Below are 21487 nucleotides of genomic sequence, written 5' to 3'. Positions count from 1 at the left end.
TAGATGACCCCTATTGATTTTGGGGTCAGTATATTAAAGGTCAAGGTCACAGTGGCCTGTTCATGTAAAATCATTTTTTGGAAATAACTTGAGAACCACTTGACCTACAATGTTGAAACTTAATAGGATGATTGGACATGCAGAGTAGATGACTCCTATTTATTTTGAGGTCACTTGATCAAAGGTCAAGGTCACAGGAGCCTGAACAGTGACTTGAGAACCTCTAGGCCAAGAGTGTTGAAATTTAGCGTGATGACTGAACATGCCAAGTAGATGATCCCTATTGCAGCTAACCATCAGTGTCTCTTCGACTTTCGCTCCTGACCCCTATTGACTTCTTGCCTATAGGACTTTGCATTGGGGGAGACATGCGCTTTTTTACAAAAGCATTTTCTAGTTCTAACTTACGTTCATACTCTATCTTTTCCTTCTGCAACCTAGCCTCTAACTCTAATCTTTCCTTCTCTGTCTCTAAACTACTTTGTCGTTCATATTCTATCTTTTCTTTCTGCAACCTAGCTTCTAATTCTAATCTTTCCCTATCTCTTTCTCTCTCTGCTTCTAACCTATCTTTCTCTGCCTCTACTCTACTATGTCTTTCTTCACGTTCTCTAGCCTGCTCTTCCTTAACAAAGTTACGTAACTCCTCTCCTTCATAACCTAACTCCTTTCCTACCTTCGTTAACTCTACTACACTAGTCATGTTTAAATGATTACACTATGTTAACACTATATAACACTACAGTACAACAGCTTCTATAACAACCTGAGACACTAAATAAACAATCGTGAGGGAATACTAGACTACACTAGTTTACACCAAGGCTCTACAGTTACAACTGAAGCCAAACAAAATACTATACACTACGTATATACTACTCAAAACGTCCTCACTAAAATAATAATACACTAAGTTGCGCAACAGTATTATGTGTCATTCAAGGTTGCATAGGCAACAATCAACAATGTACAGTGACAGTAGGCTGCAACAATACCCTAGCCTTATCAAATACCAATCAACTGTAACTAGGGTTAACACTTTAGTGTAGCAAATAAAACCAAAAATAAACCAAAATGCTTTATCCTAAGATAAACTATAGATATTACACAACTGTGTAACACTAAAACTTAAAAGTAGGTAAAAGTATATGCAAGTAAACAAGCTTGCTAACACACAAAATAAAAAAAAATACTGTATCTAGTATGTATACAGTACACTAATATATAATAGGATCACTGGGAGAAATAGGGCGACGCAGAAGTAAGAGTGATTAGGATAACTCTCCTGGTCAAGAGCGGTCACTCTCAGAACAGATATATGGTGGCTTAATCATAGAATGACACAAAATAATCCCCCCCCCCCAAAAAAAAAAAAAATAAAAGGAACGAACTCACCCCAGAATCCAAGTGTCGAATGCAACTGTCTATCAGTCTGTGACCACTTAAGCTGGTTAGCTGAAGCTATGGACCTGTCTTGTCTTGTCTGAGGTAAGACGTCACTCTGAAAAATGAATAAAACTATTATATTTGTATCAATAGAATAAAACAAGAGGAATCTTTACAAATTATTGCTGCAGTTAAATGGGTGTTAATAATGTTCGAATACTACTGTGTCTGGTCGACCAATCCCACTTCTGACACCATTGTGACAAAAAAGGCCGTACCGGCAACAGTAACCATCAGAACAAATCAACACCCTTTACAATATTTACAAATTTATTTACATAAGATGATTATTAACAATGAATAGATGATATGAAAAAAAAATCTGTTTATAAGAAAGAAAAAAAAATCAAAGTTCCATTCCTATGTGACGTGACACAGTTCTTTAATTTAATTGCGAACTTTAAGTAGCACAAACAATATATAAACGTATCTGTAAATCAAGTCCCTTTAAACCTTGAATACGTTGATTCCGTTTTGGCTCCCTATGGTGGTAGGTGATTGCATCCCTGAGCTGACTTCAGAGGATAACAAAAATCATCGTCTTTGCGGTTTACGGCACAACCATGGGACGAAAGCTCTGCGCTGGGAAGATCACCTCCAGGCGAGTGAAGACAAGTGAACCTCGGGCATTGTACTTCCTGGTTATGACATCACCAGGTAAAATCGTCTGGCGGAAGAAGCTAAAATATATAAGATATGGTAAGCACCATAGCAAAACAAAAAAGTCAGGGCATAAAACTGCTCCTTTGGGTACACCATACCTCCGTAGGCTCCCATAAATAATACGTGCTACTTATAAAAAATATATGTGCTACTAAGTTCATACGTCACGTGATTAAAATACGTCACTAATTACTTCCATTATTACAAAAATTACTTACTTAAAAGACTATAAAGTCAAAGTAGGAAAAAGATATGAAAAGTTTATGACGAAGAAATATAGACATGGAAATAATAAACTGCAGCCATTATTAACAACTACAAATTAACAAAATTCAATGTAAATCAAACGTTATACAATAGTTGGTATCGATATAATATCTAATGCCATACACTGCAACGGACATTAATTAGATGTGCTATAGACTGGCACACAATTACAAATTACAATAATATATTACATACATGGTACTAGACTTGCCATATAGATTTATACATAACAATACAATGCAGTAATGGCGTTCCATAATTAACAAAATGTTTGACATATGTTTTGAAACAGTGCTTTACAATTATCACGATACAAATTTCAGTATAAATCTTACATCTTATATAAACGAAACATTTTAGATTCCTCTTTCGAAATAATTTACAAAAATCTGAAAAATCTAATAAATTATCCTGACATACCGAAACTAGCTAAAATCATATGCCGAAAAGTAAATGTTACAGAATTCTGTAAAATGCACAAAAAATTACCAAATAAAAATTGTAATGCAAAAATCATACAAAAATCTAACAAATAAATTTCTTACCTCGATCGAGCATAAATTTCTAGCAAGAAAAATTAATCAGACATAGCTTCGTCTATAATGCTGGAAGGTGGTGTGCGCAAGGCATATCTAGTCCAGTCTACTTAAAGGGTAATGTCCCGCCAAATACTAAATTTCATGGGATTCATGGCTAAGTCGTGAGCTCTGACTATTTCTCTTTTCACGGGATTCACGATATAGCCGGAAAATCTGACTACTTTGGCGCGGATTGAAATTGACAATTTAAGGCCCGTTATAGTGGTTTTGGGGATAAAAACAGAAATTACTGAAGTTTATAAAATATCAACTTTCTTATTACTGAACCGAATTTAATGAAATTCACATGGAAATTTAAGTTATGAAATACAGAAAAACAAGAGAGGTATTTTATGCGTGAAATCTGACATTTACCTCAATAACTCAAAAATTTACAAAAAGATGATGCAACACCTGCATTTACACTACAGATAAAATAAGGACCGTATATCAATTTGTGACAATTACTTCCGGGAAAAGCTGAAGGTCATTTTATGTCATCTTCTGTGTTGTCAAAATCACACGTGAGCCTTTCGAGAGTGTATGAAATGTGACCGGTGTCCTAAAGATACATTTTGTATTTAAAACCACGAAAGTCAAAAATGTTACTATTGCACTTATTTGAAGAAATGGTAAATAATATGAAATATATTTCTGCTTTGATCAAATCAGAGTTAATAGCATTTACAGAAGCAACCTATGTGAAATACAGGTATGCAAAACTATTTTCATTGTTGATTACCTTGAAAACCATGTAGAAAAAATCCTAGTACTTCTTCTTGTGTTAAAAACTTGTAACGTTAGTTCAAAATGAGATGTTTGTAAAACAACAAAAATCACAAATAAATATCATAACTTCAAAGGATAAGTTCAAAAAAGTTGATACACGCTTTAATCAATGTTGTCTCGACGACAACCGTAAGACAGTATGGATAAGTTATTAATGATCAAATCTTGTTTCTTGAAATAGTCTAGACAGGAATGATATACTGTAGAACTTTGAGTTTCCGCGTTATATACTAAGAAATCTAATCATTCGCACCCAGTTTCTAAATGCAACTTTGTATCGGATAGCTTAATCCTCCTTAGGGAAATTCAGTGATAACGACAAAGCGGAGATTTCTTCAGATAGAAATATGCCCTCCACCGATTAGTTTGGTTGGAACGTTTGAAATGTTATGTGCATGTAATCTTTCCTTTGGCAAAATGGAAATTGAAATCTTTTTTTTAATTACAAATATACCCTCTATGTGTGATCATTTTAATATCTGGACCAGTCTTTATTTTCTTCTTTACACATTTCGTGTCTTTCTTTATTTAGGAACTATTTGTGTCAGTTGACTTATTATGTATAAGTAAGTAAGTAAGTAAGTAAGTAAGTAAATTCTTTATTTAAAGAGTGTAACCCATTTAGCAAAGCTAATCTTCCATGGGGCCCTCTTACGACTAGAATGAACGACTAGAATGTACAGTATTGTGATCATAGTAACAAATATTTAACAGAAATCAAAGAAGAAATTATATATGCATAAAATAAAACTAAAAATACATGAAAAGCATTAAAATCCATTCATTCATCGATCCATTTTATACAGTCAAATTTAAAACATGACAATGAAGATGAGGTTTTGATTTCTATTGGCAAACAATTCCATACAATTTGGCCCTGAGTAAAAAAGACTACCTTTAAAATTTTTTTACGTTTGTTTGGTAAAAAAAAATTTTAAATTTGTATAGAACGCAATGTTAAGGATGGTTTTTTGGTTTTGGGGGCTTTTGCAGAAACTTCATTTATATAAAAAAGGGAGTAACCATTGACACTTTAACAAAAGCATGCCTTTTTAAAAAACGCTTATCAAATTTTAAAAATTTTAATAATTTTTTCTCTTGCTAGGCGTTTATTTTGTCTGACAAAAAAAATTAATGTTTTAGAGAAATATCAGGTCGTAAAAAAACGCCCGATTTGAATTTGTTTTTAAATTTTTTTCCCTACGTACTAATCCCGGGGTTTCCCTAGCAGATGGGGTTTTATTTTTTATCAACCAAATTTGGGTTTATAATTTTTTGACATTTAAAACCCATCAAAATATAATCTATTGCGTCCACACTAGGCAAAAAAATATTTTAAATATTCATGCAGTTGGAAATTAAACAAATATTTTGAAATAACAAAAAAGGTTAAAAAAGGATCGTCAATGTTTAAAACTTCTGTTTATCTAAAAATTTCTTTCCCCTTTCCATCTAAGCCATTTTGAATCAGCAGATTCCTACGCATTTAATGTTTTTGTTTCATCAACCCCCCAAATTCTTTTTCCGCCCACATCAATTGTTTGATACAAAAAGAAACACAGGGTATTCTTCCGCCAAAGGTAAAATTTGGGGATTGGGATTTTAAAACCAGTTAAACTCACATTTCTTCACATTTGAAAAATAATGTAGATTACTTTTTAAAATATTAAAACCACCCCCCCGGGGTAGTTTTTAAGCTATATTACAGAACCCATTCCCTTTTACATAATTCACTTTTTACACCCCCTAATGGGGACGCAAACGATTAAAAAAAAAAAAACCCAATTTTAATATGGAAAAAAAATTAGTCTAACAGGGTATAAAATGTTTTTTTCCCTACGCAATGAACAGTTTAAACGTTGCTAAATTAAGTCGTAATTTTTACAATAACTGACTTTTTATAAGTAAGGAAGTCCAACAAAACTTTTTATAAAAGTAAACACAATAAACACTTCGTTTTTTTCGCATCCTCAACATCCGTATGCATTAAAAAATTTAAATTATCCGAGCGTTAGTAACGATCAAATCTTGTTATTTCGAGAGACGAGACGGAATATTAGCAGAGTTCCAATGTCATATTTTATAACCTCGGTATGCAGCACTGAAACATATTTCTAAGCCAGTTTTCTACTAATGAATCACAGTTTGTCTATTTGTAACGGATCGCGAACTCTCCTTAAGAAAATTCATTGATCACAATAAAAACAACATTTATTGAAACAGACATCTGCGTTCAATATTAGTAGTAATGTAAAGTAGCGCTTCTAGATCAACCTGACCCCATTTAACCTTTTGACCGCTTCTAAAAAACCAAAAAAAAAAATTTTTCATAGTCAATAAAACCCTATATAAAATATGATAAACCCTTCCACCAAATATTATCAAAACCCAAACCACGAAAACAGGTCATTTTAAACCTCACTTAACCTCTTGTTTCTTTTTTGTAAGTGCACAAATTTTAAAAACCCGAAAAAAAATTTACATTCCTTATTATTAAAAAAATTTTATAATATTTATTCTTTTTTTTTACATTTTTAATTTTTAGTATTTTAACAGTAAATTAACAACGGTACTTTGTCTTTAACTTTTTAATGAAAAATAAAACAATAAATCCACAGTTTTACTTGTTTTGTCTTGATATTGAACTTTTTTGTTTTTTTACTTTTGGGGTAATACCAAATTACCTCCTTCGGCGGAGGAACCCAAAAAAGGTAAAAGACAAATTTTAAAGAACAAACCCAATTGTTCCAGGTCCAACAAGTCGTCTAAATTTAAATTCCACTTCATTATCAACTTTGATTTTTGGGTTAATTTTTTCTACTAAAACACCCCACTTTTTATTACCGAGTTGTTTTAAAACCCATTGTTCAATTCAAAGTTAGAAAAGTTTGTTTAAAATTTTTTTTTTTTTTTTTTACTAAGAATTCGTCTGTGGGTCTTTTCTGAGAACTTTTGTAACCCTACCATGTCCTTTTCCACTAAACAAAGATGTAATAAAAGGTATCCTAACAACACCAAAAAACTCAAAAAGCCGCCTTTTTGCTCTGTTTTGGTTTTAATTTTAAAAACCTCCAGACCCTACTATTGCTTTCTTTGTTTAGGTGAAATATGGAACTTTTTTTCCCTTTTACTTTAGCTACCGCAATCATACCTTTCCCCCAATAACTTCTAACACCGGTACTGGCTAACCCAGAGAGGGCTCCGAGCCTAGAGGGGCTAATATTTTGGAGATTCTTGCCCCTTGGGAAGAATTGGTTTTCCTAACAAACCACCAAAGCTCCTAAAAACCACTTTTTTGACCTGACTGGACATTTTTTTTTTTGAAATTGAATTTTAATCCCTTTTTATTTCTAATAACTTTTTCAATTTGAAAATTTTGGTTTTTTTTTTAAAAAGTAAAGGAAAGTTTCCACGTAATTTTTTCATGTTTTTAATCAAAAGATGGGGAAAATTTTATTATTATAACTTGTCTAAATTTTTCTTTGTCCTTTTGTTAGTTAACTTTAAAAATTCAATATAATTTGATACCATTAAATAAAATTTTTTATATTTAATTTTTTTTAAAAACAAAAAACAAGTTCATTTGCATAGTATTTATTTAAACTGTTTCCTATATAATACAATTGCGTAAATAGATCTTGCGGGGGGGAATGTATTTTAAACGAAAAGAACAATCCAACAAACTTTTGAAAAAAAATCTTTTTTAAGAGACTTCCAGTATTTGTTATTTTGTTTATAATAATAATTTAAAAAATCATATATTCTTGATAAACTGTGTTTTCATTTCTGATAAAAAACACCATTACCAACTTCAAGACGAAGATTTTTAAATGCAATTATATTTGCTGCTTTAAAACCTAAATGTATCTAATAAATTGGGTTTAGTTCTTGTAATTACTTTTATCAGGTCGTTGTAAATAAACAAAAACATTTTTGGGTTTTTTGTTCCCACCACCGTTATTCAAAATTGTATTAATCTTTTGTGAATCATTGATTCGCACTTTTCCCGAATTAGACCATCTTGTTTTTGTAAATCTTTCAGAAATTTAGTTTAAAGGGGGGGTCCAAATTCATTAAAAATTTAAAAGGGGAAACCCATAGAATTAATTTTGTTACAATTACTCACCACCACCACTTTACTCAAAAATTTAATTCATCATCATCTGTCAGCTGCAAGTTTTTTGAATTTGACTTGGGGTAAAATTATTCTAAACCCTGAAAAAATGAAAATTATTTAATGAATTTTTAGCATTTACCTTTCCACCTTGGTTTAAAAACTTCCTATAGAAAAACCTTTATTATTCCAGTTTGACATCCCTACTTTCAGCAACAGCAGCAGCATCTAAATAAAAAAACTCATTTTTCCATTTGATTTTGCAAATCTTCAGATATTCAACCAAAACCTTTTTACGTTAATTACTTGTTTAATTTTTACAATCATAAAAATTTTTTTTTCCTTTTTTTAACCACAAACTGATAATTAATGAAGCTGCTTTTAATTAAAGCAATTTGACTCCATCACAAATTTATTACCATTAGCGCTATTTACTTTAAAATTTACTTCAAAATAACCATTAAACCAACAAAATAGAGTTTCTACATTAAGAAAGTGATATCCTTTTTTTTTGTTGCTTAACTTATTTCCCAAGTAGATTTAAAGCTGTACAAATTGAATAGAGTTATTCGTTTTTTCACAATATTTTTTTTCAAACATTATAATTATTTTTATTTTATTTTTTATAAATTATCGTTAATACGTTTACGCTGACTGAAGCCCAGACCTGACAATAATCTTTTAATCTTATATTAATATCCCCTCTTTATCATTATTATTTTAACGTTATTTTTTTCTTGAATTCCTTGAAATTAAATTCCCAAACTGCCGGAAAAGGGTTTTTTTTTAAATTTTTAAAAACAATTTTTTAATTAGCACTAAATTTCCAACTTCGTTCAACCCTTTTTTTGTTCCACTTTAAAGTCTGTTTTTTCCGCGTTTCCCAAAAGCTTTTTTTCCGCGGGGGCTAATTGAAGATGCACCCCACTTGAAAACAATTTCTTTAAAAGTGTCAAAGATCCCGGCCGTGTAAAATTTTTCTTCTCCTTGTAGCATAAACTAAAAAAAATATTCCTTTTTTTTTGATAAACTTTTTTGTACATATAAAACTAAATTTATAATTTCAATTTTTTTTAAAATTAAGTAAAACTTGTTTCAACCCCTTTAAAAATTTAATTTATTTACCAAATATACTGTAATAATATTCTTATTAATTTTAAAATATTTTTATTAATTTCAGAATATCCGACCTGTTGGTTCTTTGAAAAGGATAAAATTTATAAATCGCAATTAAAAATAGATAATACACTAAAATTTACCATAAACAAGTGAATTTAAAATAAGATCACAATAAATTTAAAAATTGTATCCACAAGTTAGTTATATTTGGGTTGTATTTTCCCCATTCAGCGTTCTAAATTTTTTTTCTCTCAAAATCCAAGAAATGTATAAAATTATTTTTCCAAATCCAACAAAAAATTACATAAATTGAAATAAAAACCCTTTAAAACTATTTAAAATAAAATTTCCCAAACTTTTTTGGAGCAATTCTGTTTTTTATCAAATCAAAATCCCCCTTTATTTTTAAATGTTTCCTGATAAAATTTTATTAATACTGTGAAACGTAAGAACCATTTGAAATATAATACTTTCCATTTTTACCATTATTAAAACAATTCTTTATTATCATTTTCTCAAAAATTTTAATCCAAAGTAAGTCATGGTTTTAATACACCCAAAACCAACAACATAATTTTTATTTTATCTAAAATTAAAGAACGACTAAATCTGATTGTAAAATCCCCGGGGAGTTTTTTTTATTGTCTTTTTTTAACTGTTTCAGAACTTAACATTTTTTTTTGCCCCATTTATAATTCAAGAAAATTTTTTTTTTAAAACTTTTCATGTTTTCTGGTAAATTTAAATTCATTTTTAATAATTGGTCTACCCCCAATACCTTCATTTTTTAGTTTTTCATTTTATTGCCAGCATCAATCGAACCACAAATTAACTAAAAGTCATTAAAAATTTTCTGGATTACAGGACAAACGTTATAACCCGTCCCTAATTATTTTTTAAAAATTTCATAGATCTTTTATTGAGGGGAACCCTGATTTTTCGTTAATTTTTTTAAATATTTTTTTTTGAATATTGAAGTTTTTTTTTATTGTTATATCTTTTTTTAAATTAGATCAAAAAGCATATCATTTTAGTTTTAAAATTACTTTTTTTCCAGTTATTCAACCTTTAAAATTAATTTGTTTTGACCATAAATTTTTTTAAATTAAAAATAAATTACCAATTGTCCATTGGTGAAATTTTATAGGGGTTAAATTTTATTCCTTTTCCCTATATTTTCAGATTTTAGAATATTTCAATAGTTTCGCTATATTTTCTTAAATTATCCGACTTAGCTAAATTGCTTTCTTTTTTGCTTTTAGATCAAGACGGATTTTCTTTCGGGTTTAATTGCCCAAAACAATTTACCCATTTTTTTTTTTTCATGAGCATGTTCTAGATACCCCTACTTTTTCCCTATCATTCTTTCATCGGGGATTTAAGATTGCTAGAAAATATTCAAACACTTCTTGGTTGTATTTTTTTTTCTTTACTAAAATTTTTAATCAATCCCTTTATTAAAATAAACCAAATTTTTTTGGTTTTGCTCTAAATTTCTTCAATAATTCTTAAATTTCATCATCTAATATTTAATTTTGGGATCTAATAAATCTTTTTAAATTCTTTAGAAAGAATTAACGATCCTCTTCCATTTCATCCTTAGAGTATATTTTTTTTTTAATTTCACAATTTCTTTCTTTTGAAATTTTTTAAATCTTCTTTTGTTTTTAAAAATCCTGACGGTAACTTTTTCGCATTATTCCCATCTTTTTTCTTCCTAATCTCTAATTTCTAAAATTAAACTTGAGGAACCCTTCAGCAGGTTCACTCCCCAACTATTGATGTATGGGAAAAGTTGGTTTTTTAAAGCTTGTTTTTTTTTAGTTCTTTTTGTATTCCTTAGTTAATTCAGCAATACCAGTTCAATCTTCTGTTATACTTTTTGGAAGTAGCGCTAATTGCCCCTTTAAATTTTCCGGTAAGTTTTTAACGACTTGAAAATTTCTTTTTTTTGACTTTTTTTCCTTCGTAATTGGTTTAAAAAATTCAGTGTACATATCCCGATTTGTAGTTTTTTTTTAATTTTTTCTTTCTTTAAATTTTTCTCTAAGAGCTCTCTCTTTTGCCCAAAAATTTTTTTTCTTTTCTCTTTTTTCATTAATTTTTTGTTTGCTTTTTATAAATAAGTAAGATAATGTAAAAAATGTAAATAATTTAAAATAATGTAAAAAAAATGTTTTATTATATAAAAGGAAATTCCAAATTATGATACAAAAGCGATAAATCCAATAACTTAAAAACTTATCCCTTTTCCCAGTTCATGTTTAGAATGTTAAATTGGATCTTCGACGAAAAACAAATACATAATGCATATATTTCGAAAACCCTTATAATTAGAAAAATTTATACTTAAGCTAAAACCTAGAACAATCTAAATATCAAGATTTAATAAAAATTTAAGTAAAATTGCAAAAAAAAATTAAAGTAACCAAATAAAACTTGAATGTTCTAAAAATGAAAAATTGATTTAATGATCTGAACAAAAAAAACAAAAATAAAATATTTGATGTTTTGTTGTGAAGATAAAAGGGTTCAAATAAATAACAAAAATACTTTATTAAGGACGTCACAAAAACGTTTTTTATTTAAATCAGTCTTCTAAAAACCCAAAAGATATTCGTTTTAACCCTTTTTCACATTATATTTTTTTTGAAAGTCCAGGAAAACGGAAATGATAGTTTTGTAAGAACAAAAATAACCCCAAATTTTTTTCCAATAAAAACAAATCAAAAATATATTTCTTATATTTTGACAAAAAAGGGAATTTTTTTTAGAAAAAACTTACTGGTAAAAATTTAAAATATAAAGGGAGTTTTTAATAATAAGACAAATAAGTGAACCTGACGTATAATAAATTTAAAATTTGATATTGATTTAAGTGATTACTACTAAAAATGATACAAAAAGTTTAAAAAACTGAATAACTTCACAGAAATAAGGAACTTGAAACACAAATGAACAAGCATTAGAAAAGGGAGGAAAAAACCTTTATAAACCTAGAAATCCAAAAAACCCAAACAAGTTTTTTCAAGACGATTTATGTATAAAAAAATTTTAAAATGTAATAATGACTAAAATCTTGAGATTTTAAAAGTAAAACAGACACTAAAACGAAGTAAAAAATATTGAAGAATAACAAAAAGTTTTTAAAAAGAATTCATTTTTAATATTTGAATTAAAAGAAAAATTGAAAAAGAAATGAAAGTATGGAGATTCTATTAAAAAACTTGAAGAAAATCTGATTTGACAGATGAAACATAAAAGAATATTTCAGTAAATTTAAACATTTTTTTCACTAAAATTCAAAATTAAAAGATGTATATTAAACATGAAGAACAAAAAACAAATTATTGAAGCGAGAAAAAGTTACAAAATATTCAGTTAAAACAAACAGAAATAAAAAACAATACAAAACAAAATAACAAAAAAATTTAAATTAAAATTTAATTTCAAAAAACTTGCAGTATAAATCTGAACGGGAAAAGGCGCTTCACAAAGATGGGGAAACCCGACACAGCATTAATAACCTTAAAAAAGAGCTTTAAATTTTAAAATAGAAGACTTTAAGAAAAAAATTCGAATTTGGATTTTACTGCGACAACCGTCAAATTAAAGTACGCAGACTTAATAAAATTACAAAAAAATTAAAAAAAGATACACGCAGCTTTAAAGCTAAGTTGAAGAACATAAAAATATCTGGGCTTTGTAGTTGAAAAAACATTAAACAGGAGAACAATTTCACTAATACTAAGCAATAAAACAATTTAAGATCAGCAAAAAAATTTTAAAAAAAACAAAATTTGAACCTTTTAGTACTGTTGGCACCTCCAAATTAAAACCGGGAATTAAGTTTGAAATATCACAAACAAAGGGGAAACAAAAACTGCAATACCCCAATATTACGCAATACAAAACAATTACCACAACTGAAAAATTTCACTAAGCTGAAGAAATACCAAAATAAAAATTTTTTTAAAACAAAAACAAATTAGCAGAACAAAAAAAGTTGATAAATTTTCTGCTTTTTGAAGTTGCTACAAAAAAACAGTTGATGATTTTTCTGAAATAATTCCTAAACTTAAAAAGAAAGACAAAAAAAAAAAAAAATTGGAAAAAGAAATAAAAAAGTAAAAAAGCGAAGTGTTTTCTTTTTTAATAAACAGCTTTTATGAAACAATCCCAAATTTTAAAATGGTTTTTAAATCGAAAAATGAAAAAGTATTTTTACCGCGGGGGGGGCCCGGGAAAATTAACATATGAAATATGGCCGGGGTTTAACTATTTAAATCATTTGAATTAGGATCGGAATTATCGAATTATAAAGATTTTATAAAAAAAAACCAAAAAATAAAAAATAGTTTTTTAGTTGTACCAATGTACTTTTAAAAGGTGTGTTTTGTGGTCGAAAAAAACCGGAAATTTATATAATAGATATTAAATTTTATTAGCGGGGGCTGGGGTTTTAAAACGGAACCAAGTAAAACCATAAAAACCCAAAATCACATTTTAATTTAGGGGGTGGAATGATAATGCTGATCCATTTCTTAGTATATTTTTTCGTAATGAAATTGTAGCCGAGGGCCTTGACATTATCGGGCAAAACAATATCTATGTATAAGAAAAAAATTAAAGTTTTTCTAAAACAAGGGACAATGGACTTCACCTTTTGACGTTCATCATCTACAGAAATAAATTTTACGCTTTTGACGGATGTTACATCAAATTTTACAACGGGTAATATGATCTTATATGGAAACAACTTTTGATTAATCTTTAGTTTTTTTTTCAAGTTAAAACTTTTGTTTTTTTTAACGGAATAATAATATAATGGGAATAATTTTAATAAAATTTTAAAAGAAAAAATAAAAAAAAAGAAAGACAAAAAAAAGACAATTAATAAAAAACCTCCCTTGTTTTTAACATGTTAACCGAAGATAACCGATAGTGGATTATTTAATGGGAAAAAGTAAATGCTAGTCCGGTTTTTTCAAAATGGTAATAATATAACAATTAAAACAAATTGCATTTTAATTATTCTTGTTTTAGGCAATTAAATTAGATAAAGGAGAAGCTAAATTACAACTAAAAAATAAAAAAATGAATTCTTTAAAGTTATAATGAAAAAATAATCAAAAAAGAATCTATTTCTATTAATTTTGCTAAGAATTTAAAAAAAAATTTTATTTATATTAATTCTTTAAACGTTAAAAAATTCAGTTAACAATTTAGGTTCTATTATTTTAAATGTTAATTTAAGTTTTTAATTAATTTAAGAATAAGCAAGTATCATACCATTTTCAAGAATATATCTTTTTTTCACATAACATATAAAGATTTTTAATTATAACAGCTGGAAAGATTATGCTTATCAGAACGAATAACTTTAAAAAGGGGTGATTACTTTGGGGTTTAATTAAAAAAAGTATCTTTAATTTTTATGAACTATTGTTTTCTTAACAACAAGTTTTTTTTTAAACCTTTACATTTTTTAAAATTAACTTCTTTTTTAAAAAAAAATGAATAATTTTACTTCAATCCAACAAATTAAAGATTGAATACCCGCGGCTTCATCTTTAAATTTTTTAATTTCTTTTTTATTTTTGTCGAAATAAAATTTGAGTTGTTTTCTAAACACTATTTCAAAAAAATCTTTGTCCTTAAAAATCCTCATATGCATCTTTGGTTTTTAATTTTTATAAATAATGAATCAGTGCAGTGAATAGTAATTTCAAATTTCCCTCGACTTTTTTTAATGTAATTAAAAAGAAAATCAACTTAAATATTTTTTTAAAAACTAAAAAGCACATTTCCCAAAATAACTAGGGCTATTTAAAACAAGCTTCTTTTTTTTCTAGAATACCAAACAAATTTTGTAAACATCGTTTTAAAATAACAAATGAAGGTTTGGCTATATATTTTAATAAAAGGTTTTCATCTGAGTTAATTTAATATAACTCTCTTGCGTAAATTTTCCCCCATCTACCGAACACAGCGTTGTTCATCAACTTAAAAAGTCCTTTCAATGAATTTTTTTTGCTTTAGATCTTTTTTAGTATTAAAATCAGTATACTTTTTTTAAACCCAAGGGCTTTTGCAAAAAATTTTTATTTTATGTATTTTTTTTCTTTAAAACCAATTGTGTAATAGTTCAAATTTTTATAATGAAATACATAATTTTGTTTTTTCATTAAAGTTGGAACTAATTTTTTACATTACTTTTTCCTATTTCAAATTCTGTTTTTTAAAATTTTTTTCTAAATTGGAAAACCATTGATCTGGGATTTTTAAATTTTTCAGAAGCTAAAAAGGGTAATCGTTTTGGTTTTATTAATTCTTTTGTATATTTAAGACACATTCAACTATAAAATTGTTTTCCTTTGCAAATTTAATTTTTTGGGAATTGTTTTTTTTGGGTTAAATTTAAAGTTTCCAGAGGTAAAGGTTGACACATGGCCCAAACCCTAAAGGGTTTTTGGGGTCAGGGACATAATGTTTTTGCTGTCAATTTTTGGGTTAAAATCTTTCATATATTTATTTTTTGCTTTTCGTATCGTTTGAAAAATAACTTATTCCTCCCCCAACCCTTTCAATAAAAAATACAATAATATCATTTTAAAATCTAACTTAATTTCCCTCATTTTTTAAAAATTGCATCCGAAACAAAACCCGGACTACTAAAATAATGACAAGGTCTAAATTTTTTAGACTCAAACAAATTTTCTAAAATTTTCGAATACTCACTAAAAGTAAAACATCAGTTTTTTTTAAAAATAGATCAGAATTCCCCATTTTTTAATTTTAAATTTATTCCAAACATTTTACATTTCATATTCGTTTTTCAGATATGGTGTTTCATTTTAAAAGAATAAAACTCATTTTTAGGAGGAATTTTGTTTCTTTTAATTTTTTTAAAAAATCCATGTAAACATATGGATAAACACCTTTTTTCTTAAATAAAAAAATTTTTCATAATTAAATTCTTTAGAAAATTTTTAAATTCTGAATATTTTTTACAAGTTTTCCAATGATTGAGACATAAATTGGGAAAAATCAAAAAAAACAAAAACACTTACTAAAACCATAAATCTTTCCGGATTTTAGGAATAACATTAAAACTTTTGTTCCCTATTTTTGATAAAAAAAAGACTGTCTAACCTCTTAAATTATGAAAAAAACAGGAATTTTGTTGGGTTTTTCAAAATCAATATTACATCGAGGGGCACTTCCTCTTAATTTCCGTTATATGACAAGGCCGAACAGGGTTTTTATTTTCCTTATATTCTTTTTCACAAATGTACAAGATACTGTTTTTAAATTCACTTTCTCTTTTTTTGACATTCTTATTTTTTTGTTAAAGTGCTCTTTTAAAAATTTTTTTACAATATTCCTCTTCCCAAGCATTTTTTCAAAAAACTTTTAAACGCATTAGGCCTCTATAAACTGGTTGGTTTTTGTATAACTGTTCATAACAACAAAAACCTTATAGCAGTAACCACAACAAGATTTTGATATGGTTTATAAATGAAGATTCATTGATGGGAAAGCATTAAAAATTTTTTTTTTAGATTCAAAATCACATAAATAAAAAAAGGGACGCAAACCTTGATGATAATTTTAAATTGTACTTTTCTTCCCCCCTTTTGGCATTTTACACCTTGATACCTTAATACATGTACTACACAATTGTATGTGTTCATTAATATTTTTTCTTTTTGAAAATGTTGCAACAACTTTTCAAATGTTTTTTTTGCGATATTTGTTTTTTTAAAAATTAACTATTAAAATCTTTTACCAAAAATAATGATGACTGGGGGCCCTGGTGTTTACAGTCGCCATTTATCTTAATTTTTATTATTTAAAAACATATCACAGTGTTCTTCGTATTGATATTTGATATGTACAAGGATAAATTCCCAAGGTTTTTCATAACCAAAAAAATTAAATGAAATACTTTAAACTTCTATTTTTGTATTTGATTTAATGAACAGAAAATTTTAATTTCCGTATAATCAAGATCGTTTATTTTTTTTTAAAATTTGAACCTTTTAGAATTTTTGTTACAGGAAATTTAACTAAATGCCCATCTAAAACATCGTTACACATTTTTTTATATCATTAACCCCTTTTATTGAATTTGTAATGGGGTAAATTTTAAATAAATTCAAACACCATGGGCTATCTTTTTACAAAATTTTTATAATGGGACAACTACACTATTCTCCCCACTTCCTTTAAAAAACCAATTACCAAATTTTATTTATTATTTCATCAAAATTTACGTAAAGTTTTTTTATTTTCGTTGTTTTTTAAAAATTTTTAAAGCCTTTTTATTTAAAATAAGCTGATTTATATATTAACGTTTATCCATTTTTCAAAAAATTATTTTTAAAACAACGTTTATTTTTATACCTTTTTTAAAATTTTAAATTCAATTTAAGTATTCATAAGGGCGTTTTTATAAATATAAAATTCTTTGGGGTCTTGTCTAATTAATTTAATTTTTAAAATTTCTTATAAAAAATTTTTTTGTAGATCTCCAATTTCCCTATATATTTTAAATTTTAAAAAAAAAACACAAGGAAAAAAGGATTAAAAAAATGATAAAATAAAAAAGTTTAAGAAGAAAAAAAATATTTAAAATTTTATCTTTTTCCATTTAGTTTTTTGATATTTCCCCTTTTTCTTGGTTTTTTTCCTTTTCCAAAATTGTTTTTTAACCCTAAAATTTTTTAAGGGCTTTGATGCTGCATAAGTGCTTTATAGTTTTTTCTTTATAGAATCACAATCGGTTTCAATAACTTTTTTTTGGATGTTTCGATATTTTTGGTCTGGGGCAATCACAAAAACTTTCAGCATTTTTCCTTTTTCAGTTAATAGAAACCACAGCCCATTAAATAAATTATTTTTTAAAAAATAAGGACTGAACATTTTTTAATTTATCAAAGACAGATTTTTTATTCATCGCTAACATTTGTCAAGTTTTTTATTTAAAAACATTTTCTTTTTTTAAGAACTTTCTTTTAAAAATTTTTGTCTGGGTTTATTATTTCTCCTAAAGTCTAGTAATTTTGGGATAAACATTCTATCTACCTTTTTATTTAAACCCTCAAAATAATAAACTATAGAAAAAAAACTTTAAAAAACACACGTAAAATTTAAAACAGCTCTTCTTTTTTTTACTTTTAATCCGTTCAGTTTAAACCTTTATATACTTTTTAAAAGGGATTGAATAATATTTTTCTTTCCCCATTTCAATAGTATTTTAAAAATACTTGAATAAAATTTATTGGATCTTTTTTTTTACTTTTTTCCATCCGTGCTTTTTTTATTAGTTGTTTTAAATTTTTTTTGATGATGTCTTTTAAAAAAAAATTTCTTGTGTCAAGTTTTTTCGTTACTAAAATTGGGAATTTCTGAGGAAAAAGCCCAGCAACGCTACAAAAAAGGAAAGCTGGGAAAAAGTGCAATGCAGCGAACAACCAAAAAAACCTGCTGTAATATTAACCCAGAAATTACCCCCACAAAATTATAACTTTTTCGTAACACACTAGTTTAGTTAAGTGAATGAAATTTAAATGATCTATTGTTTCTATTCCATTATTAAAATAGATTTTATAAATCATTTTTTAATGAATAATTTAAATTTTTTAAATTAAATTTCTTTCCCTTTACTAAATGGAAAACCCCAAAATTAAAATTTTTTATTGAACCTTTCCCTTTTACTAAAGCTTTTTTTTTCTTTTATCTCGTCTGATAACTTTTCTATTCTAAAAACCTCTTGTTAGTAGTAAAAATTCTTGTTAAAAAGAACTTTGAATTATTTCATATTTAAATCTTTTTTAGTGTATGTTTTTGGGATTTTTTATTATTAAAATTTTTTAAATTTAAATATCCCTCGTCCAGTTTTGGGGTAATTTTCCCTTTTTTGAAAATGTCTTTTTCAGTTTGCCCTTGCGAACTCGATCACCAAATTTTTAAATTTTTTCTTTACTCTTTGGTACTTTTAAATTACCATATAAATTTAAAAAAACAGTACCTTTATTTAATTTTTACAGCTTTTTGGTTCATTTTTTATTCCCGAGGTTTGGGGGTTTTTTAATTTTTCAACCATTTCCTGTAATAAACTAAATAGTAAAGTATTATTTCGTAAAAAATTTCCCATTTTTTTTTTAAACCATTAAATCTTTCTATTTCTACACCTTTCCTTCATTAAATGTATGATCATATTAATCTTTATTTATTTAAAAAAGTTCAAACTTTTTATTATAAAATTTTTTTCCTTCATCCCCCCATAAAATTTACTGGTAACCCTCCCTTTTAAAATTTTTTTTAAAACTTCATAAACAATTCCCATTTTTTTTCTTTAATGGGAAAAACCCAACATATTTTCAAATAATCATAACATTAACAAGTACTTTACTCCTTATAATTTTTAAAAAACTTGCATGCAACTAAATCAGTGACCAAATATCATCAATATCATGAACAAAAACTCTTTGTTTCCAAATTTCTTTTAAATTTGGTTTTTTTAATTCTTCGCAAAACATCGCCCCTGGATTCCGGGGTATACTCTACCCCCTTTTTCCCCCTTTTTTTCTTTTTGTCCCGCCCAATTTTTATTTCGTTTTTAATTTTAGGGTTTTCCAACTAATGTTTTGCAACTTTTCCCCAAATGTTTTTGGGGTTTTTTTATTTAAGTCGAAAGCATTTTTTTATCGCATTTTTTTATTTACAGTATATATAGCAGAAGTCTGGATTTTGCATACTGCATCCCGTTCATTGACAGGGGGCAATTATCTAGGGGGTTTCCCCGGGCCCCCAAAGCAAAAAACCCCAAAGGGTTTTACCCCTTTTTAAACAATAAAGAACATTGCTTTTGGGAAATCAATTGCACCTCCAAACTTTTAAAAAATTGGTTTTTTTATATTACCAAGAGCACATTGGGCTCTAACAAAGTCTACCATTTTTTTGTTTTAACATATTGGGGGGGTTTATACTATCATAAATTTTCCCTTTTTTTCACAAAGTATTTGTTTTTTTTTTCATTTTTTATTATATGTACTTTTAAAAATTTTTAAAAAAAAAAATTTTTTACAAAAAATGGGGTTTTGGAGGACTCGAACCACGCCCCTCCAAAATTGGGGATAAACACAAATAAAGATAATACTTAAATGCCCTAATACCTTAACGCGGGGATGTTGTATAACATTAAAAAACTATGTTCGTAAAATGTTGTATAAACAACTGAAACCATTCGACGATGCATGGTTGAACAATATTCAAAAGCGTATATTCAATCATGCATATGCCTATGGCATACTCAAACGGTTGAGTGATTTCAGTTGTTTGTTTGTTAAAAAAGTGCAAAAGCCATGTTGCGTACATTTATTTTAACCCCGACGCCAGGTAGAATTTATTACGTGCACACCCGACGCCGGGGTGAACCATTAGTCTTTCCTAAGAGACCTCATCTGTAGGCTCACCATACAGCTGGTTTTTCCTAAATCATCAAACCTGCCCGGTTTTGCAGCCAGAATCACCTTCAACCCCATTGTTCGTTGCCTCCCGAAACCTTCGAAACAAGAGACAAGAACGAAGTTAGGCAATTCAGTGCTATCACGACATTGACGGAAGAATTCTTTATAGTGTATATTCTTTATTATAATAATGTTATAGTTTTGAAATTATCATAATTTTATTTTCATGTGTTATAATTTATTCAATTACTTTTGTTTTTAAATAATAACAACTCCTAAAGTAATTTTATTCTTCCAATATTAATTAAAATAATTTATATGAATTTCAGTTATCAAAGGGAGATATTATTTGTTTTTTAATTTCAATTATTAAAGGGAGATAGATTTGTAAATAACCTGACCTTGTTATATTTGTTATATTTAGCATTTGGTTTTCCCGGTCTGTGTTATTTTTAGTTTGAAATTTTCTTGTTTCATGGATAATTATTAATGTATTTATTGGTATTGTGTACATTTTGTGTCATTTCTAATGTCTTTAACAGTTGTTTTATCTATGTAAAAGGATTACAAAACAAGGAAGTAGAAGAGTGATTTAAACAGAAAATAAATGTGGTCTTAATTCAACCACACTATATTTTACTTCCTGTATGTTATATTAGGCCAAACCTATTCTACATTTTATCTCTCGGTGTACTCTGTTTTCGTGGCAGGATTTTGGTAAAAATTTGGCAGAAGTGTTTAATCATATTTTACTATAGGTTTTCATATAGTACTATGAAAACTTGTTTATTTTTTGGTTTTTTTTAGAAGCGGTCAAAAGGTTAAATGGGGTCAGATTGACCTAGAAGCGCTACTTTACATTACTACTAATATTTGTTGCATCGATATTTGTTTTGATTGATTTTAAGTTACTAGTCGTTGTTACTTGCTTTTAAAATCTCTTGCTTGGTATAGTCTTTACAATTTCAGCATTTTGCACAAATGATTTATACCGAAATTATATGCATTATTCATTATGCAATAAAGTATAGATA

This window comes from Mercenaria mercenaria, chromosome 8 (genome assembly GCF_021730395.1).
Source record: "Mercenaria mercenaria strain notata chromosome 8, MADL_Memer_1, whole genome shotgun sequence".
NCBI lineage: Eukaryota > Metazoa > Mollusca > Bivalvia > Venerida > Veneridae > Mercenaria > Mercenaria mercenaria.
The sequence above is the reverse complement of the archived record's forward strand: the minus strand, read 5'-3'. Positions refer to the sequence as shown.